Consider the following 6,096-nt stretch of genomic DNA (forward strand, 5'->3'; position numbering starts at 1 on the left):
TAACTTTACGTACATACGATATATACTATATTACAAATACATGCTATACATACTATGTTACAAATGTTAACCCCATATTGGTCTGTTCATGACAGCTCCACAAAATGGTGAAATTCCCCTTGGTTCATACATCACCAAGTCTCTGGATAACCTTACACAGGGGCTGGACACTCCAGTCAGTCACTCAATTGATGGTCCTCGGCCTCCTGTAGTCTTAAGTGGTTGACTAATCCATTCTAGCTGCAGCCCCGAATGTTGGATTCTGTGCCCCTTTAAGTACAATCTCTTGCTCCATTTCAGCTTTTCGAGGCTTTACTCAGACTTTCTCAAAACAAGGGTTCTGGGAAGGATTCTGGAGAGGGGATAGGTAGGTTTACAAAGCAAAAGGATATGGCAGCATTGAAGGACATCTGTTCAGGAAATGATACCCAGAGTGTGATAGGAAGAGACAGAGTGTACAAACTTAAAAAAAAGCAGCAAATAAGATCAAAGAGGGAAAAAAATGATAAAAAGGCAAAATTAATGGCTCTTTACTTAAATGCACATAGTATTCGGAACAAAATAAATGAATTAATGGCACAAATAGACGTTAATGGGTATGATCTTATAGCAATTACGGAGACATGGTTACAAGGAGATCAAAGCTGGGAACCAAATATTCAGGGTATGTGACTTTTCGAAAGGAGAGGCAGGAAGGAAAGGGTAGTGGGGTAGCTTTGTTAGTATGAGATGGAATAAGAACGATAGCAAGAAATTATCTTGGATCAGAAGATGTAGAATCCATATGGGTGGAGGTAAGAAATAACAAGGGGAAGAAGACACTGGTGGGATTAGGACAGAGAATAAATCAGGAGATAACGAGGGCATATAGAAAAGGCAGTATATTAATCATGGGTGACTTTAATCTTCATGTAGATTGGGAAAATCAAATTGACAGAGTAGCCGTGAGTATGAATTTAGAGTGTATTCGGGACAGTTTCCTAGAACAATATGTTGTGGATCCAACCAGGGATCAGGCTATTTTGGATCTGGTAATGTGCAATGAGGCAGAGTTAATAAATGATCTCAGAGTAAAAGATCCCCTAGGAAACAGTGACCATGGTGGAATTTAGCATTCAGTTTGAGAGTGAGAAACTTTGTTCAGAAACAACTGTGCTAAACTTAAATAAGTGTAATTACAAAGGAATGAGGGCAGAGTTGGCTGGAGTGGATTGGGAAAGGAGTTTAGCAGGAAAGATGGTTGATGAACAATGGCAGACATTTAAGAAAATAGTTCATGACTCACAACAAAGATATATCCTAGCGAGGAAGAAGGATTCAAGGAAGGGAATAAACCAACCATGGTTAACCAAGGAAATGAAGGATCGTATCAAAGTGAAATAAAAAACATACAATGTGGCAAAGATTAGTGGTAAGCCAGAGGATTGGAAAAGTTTTAAAAACCAACAGAAGATGACCAAAAATATAATAAAGAGGGGGAAAATAAACTTTGAGGGTAAACCAACAAGTAATATAAAAATGGACTGTAAGAGCTTCTTTAAATATATAAGAAGGAAGAGAGAGGCCAAAGTCAATATAGGCCCCTTAGAGAATGAGGCCGGGGAAATAATAATGGGGAGCCAAGAAATGGCAGAGAAGTTGAATAAATACTTTGCATCAGTCTTCACGGTAGAAGACACTAATAGCATTCCAAAAATACTAAATAATCATGGGGCAAAAGAGGGGAGGAAATAAATAAAATAACTATCACTAGAGATAAAGTACTAGGGAAACTAATAGGGCTAAAGGCTGATAAGTTACCTGAACCTGATTGGTTGCATCCTAGGATATTAAGAGATAGTGGATGCACTGGCAGTAACCGACTCCGGTGCACACCTGCCTAACAGAAGGTCGGAATGACGCGCAGTGACGTTGGGACACACGCCCAACGTCACTGCGTGTCATTTTACACTTCGGCGAGCGGGTCCCGCCCCCACACGTCAACCAGAAGATTCAGGCCTCTGTTTTTCCTACTAAAGTGGATAACTTCACACGTATCCATGTCATACTGTTTCTGCCATGTATTTGCCCACTCACCTAACCTGTCTAAATCGCCTTGAAGCCTTATAACGCCCATCTCATCGTTCACATTCCCACCAAGTTTCGTGTCGTCAGCAAACTTGGAAATATTACATTTGGTTCCCTCATCCAAATCATTGATATACATTGTGAATAGCTGGGGCCCAAGCACTGATCCCTGCACTACCCCACTAGTCACCACCTGCCACTCCAAAAAAGACCCATTTATCCCTACTCTCTGTTTCCTGTCTGCTAACCAAATCTCAGTCTGTGCCAATGTATTATCCCCAATCCCATGTACTTTAACTTTTACACAATAACCTCTTCTGTGGGACTTTATCAAAAGCTTTCTGAAAATCCAAATACAGCACATCCACTGGTTCTCCCTCACCTATTCTGCTTGTTGTGTCCTCAAAGTGCTCCGGTCAGTTTATCAAACATGATTTTCCTTTCATAAATTCATGTTGACTTTGTCTAATCCCATTGCCATTTTCTAAGTGTCCTGTTATCACATCCTTTATAATAGACTCTAGCATTTTCCCCACTGCTGAGATTAGGCTAACTGGTCTGTAATTTGCTGTTTTCTCCCTCCCTCCTTTTTAAAATAGTTGGGTTACATTTGCCACCCTCCAACCTGCCGGGACCATTCCAGAATCTGGAAAAGGGAAAACCATGATGGAGATGAAATACATTGGGGAAACACGTCTACAGTTAATAATATCACCACTGATTACTACCGATTATTTTTTTAACTTAATCAAAGCACAATGACACTTAGTTTTAAATCAAGGTCTACAAAGTGACTTCACAAATATCCAACACAGGTTTAAAGTCAAGAGCAAAGCAGAAGTAAAATGCAAAAATACAAAATAGCAAAAATTAGTGGCTGCAGACATCAGGCCTACAGTTCCCAATGAAAAGGGACAAAACCTCTGTAAATTTTACGTGGCAAATTGGATGGAAGCACAGAAGTGACCCCCCAAAACCCTCATAAAAGTGACAGATTCTCACAAAATAAAAATTTGATTTATTCAGCCCTTTAAGCCAGTGACTCCAACAATAACCATTGTCAGTCTGAAAATAACACTTGCATCTTTAAATAAAAACTAAATACTACAGATGTTGGTAATCTGAAATAAAAACCTCTAGTTCTGAAGAAGTGTCATATTCCACTCAAATCATAAACTCTGTTTCTCTCTCCGGAGATGCTGCCAGACCTCCTGAGTATTTTCAGCACTTTGTTTTCAATCTTACATCTTTAATTTCTGACATTTATTTAATTTACCCACATTATTCATTACATGTAATATTCATAAGAAATACGAGGAGTAGGCTATTCAGCCTATCAAGCCTGAAGAACAACCGGCTCAATGGGCTTAAATGCTTACCCCAGCTCTATCATTCAATAAGATCGTGGCAGATCCAATTGTGACCTTAACTCCACTTTCCTGCCTGCACCCTATTACCCTTGACACCCTCGTAGATCAAAAATCTATCTAACTCCACCTTGAAATTATCCAATGACCCAGCCTCCACTGCTCCTTGTGGAAGAGAATTCCAAAGATTAACAACCCTCTGAGAGAAGAAATTTCTCCTCGTCTCTGTCTTAAATGAGAGACCCTTGTTTTTAAACTGTGTCCCCTAGTTCTCTACCATGAGGGGAAATATCCTTTCAGCATCCACCTGTCAAGCCCCCTCAGAATCTTATTTGTTTCAATAAGATCAATAAGATGTAAAAGTGTAAAAGGTAATTATAGATTGAGTAAAGTGCCCTGTAACACAGGAGTTATTAGTAATTGGTGTCACAGGTGAATGAAAAGAAAGAACTGAAGATAATTTGAGATAATCAAGTGCTGGTCGCGTAATGAACTGATTATCACCCTGTTTAGTGGTGTTCATTAGTTATAGTCCTGTATATTTTCCAATTAAAGAATTGGTTCATTGGGAATAAGACACTAACACAGATTAAAACGCTTAATTAGAATGGGGAATGAGTATTCCTCTGGCAAATTTAATTTTTATGACATTAATTATTCTATAACTGTGGTTAAAGTTATTCAAATAATTCAGTTTCAACAGATTAAAGAGGCTGTGTTATCTTCAGAAGTGCATGAGTGACAGGGAGGCTTCAGCATGCAAATACCCAACCACCTGTATGCAGTGTGATCCATGTTGTGGATGTGTTTAAAACTGAGGCAAGTTACTTTATAGCAAGATGACGTAGCTCCCTTAAATAAGATAGATGCGGGGAGCATGGTGATATAGGGCAGAATTTTGACCTCGGATGGCGTGCAGACCCCACCGGCTCGGCAGCGGGTGGCCAGCCAACCCCCGCCACCGAAACAGGGCCCGCCGCCATTTTAAGTGGACGGGTCAATTAAGGCCCACCCAGTGACATCCCCGATGGGGAAGCGCTATGCGCTTTCTGTTCCGGCGGGGGGGAGGGAATCCCCATCTGTCAAAGTGCACTCTTTCACGCATGTGCGCGAGAGAGCCCACTTCTCCCTGAGGCAAAATGCTGCCTCAGGGAGATTCGTTACAGGTAAATTAAGTGTAAAAATAGAAACATTAAAAAATTATTAACATGTCCCCCTCATGTGACAATGTCACACGAGATGGGACATGTTAATAAAAAACACATAAACTTTATTACTTTTTTAAAAAACGGACATGAAACTTCATCCCGCCAGTGGATGAAGTTTCGTGAATAATCTGGAGCCCGCTGGGGCTCCTGGCCTGCCCGCCAGCCTTAAAGTTGGCCGGGCGGGTCTTTAATTACTTTAATTAGCCTGTCAATGGCCTCAATTGTCATCCCGTGTCATTTTCCCCTTGGCGAGCGGGCCCCGCCCCCAAATCGCCAAGGGGAAAATCCATAGTCTGCACTTGTGAATTCCAGATCTTGGAAAAATAATCATCACTCGATTTCATCCAGAGATTATTTCTACTTAAAACCAGCCTCAGCATTGCAAAGGGAAGTCAAGATGTTGGAGCTGAAATGATGTTGTCATTTCTTTTTGGAAAATGCATTAACCCAATTATTTTATTTTGACAGGTTAAATGGCATTTTAAAAATATTAAAAATATAAAAATATTTAAAAATATTAAAAATATAAAAATATTTAAAAATAGAGGAATTTTATTAAAATGTATTAATGTTGCATCGTACCATTTCAATCCAATGTACTTTTCTTTCCATAAAAAGTATACAATTTGTGATATAATGGTATAATTTGATGATGATTTCTGGTGCTGTCCATTAATTTCTTTCAATCCTTAGTTTCAATTTAATTAGGCCAAAATATGAAAACCAAACTCACAAAGGCTGTGGACTATCAGAGAAAACATACCTATACCACACACCCAGCAGGATGACCATGCAGCTGGATTACTGCAGGAGCTGGAGTTTGCAAAAAAAAACTCTCCCAAGGTTTTTGGAAAATGGTAAACCTCTGACGTAATGTCATTATGCACTCATAGATTCAGATGAAGAAGACCCTTCACCCAGAATTGGGCAGCCATAAAGTACTGCCATTAGCAGAAGGAGTATTGTACATCACCATAATCTGTAATTTCATGGCCTGACAGTCCTCACTCCTCCATTATCAGTGAGCTGGGAGACTGATTCTGGTTCAATGGGAACTATAAAAGGGCAAGCCAGAAGTTATACCAAACCTAACATTTTCCTATTAGAAAACTCTTAAATTAATCAATTTTCTGGGATCCATCCACCCTTTCTGGTAAACCCATCCAGTTTTTGATCACTGTCCATACTGAAATCTTTCCTGACTTCTGGCTTAAATTTTCCCTTCAGCACTTGTGTGGTTTTATTGTACTTCTCAGTGGTATTTGTCTTTTTCATTAACTTCATTATGAAACTCTAAAATTCCACTTTGCAATATCACTACCAAACTGACTAGTTCTGCCATATCTAGTGTTATTAATACCTTTTCACAGTGACACTGAAAATTGGTCTTTGTTGCTCTCCTCTGACCTGGATGCCCCTAATTTCATGGTGATCAGAACTGTAGAGAGTTCTGT

This window comes from Cetorhinus maximus, chromosome 16 (genome assembly GCF_964194155.1).
Source record: "Cetorhinus maximus chromosome 16, sCetMax3.hap1.1, whole genome shotgun sequence".
Lineage (NCBI taxonomy): Eukaryota > Metazoa > Chordata > Chondrichthyes > Lamniformes > Cetorhinidae > Cetorhinus > Cetorhinus maximus.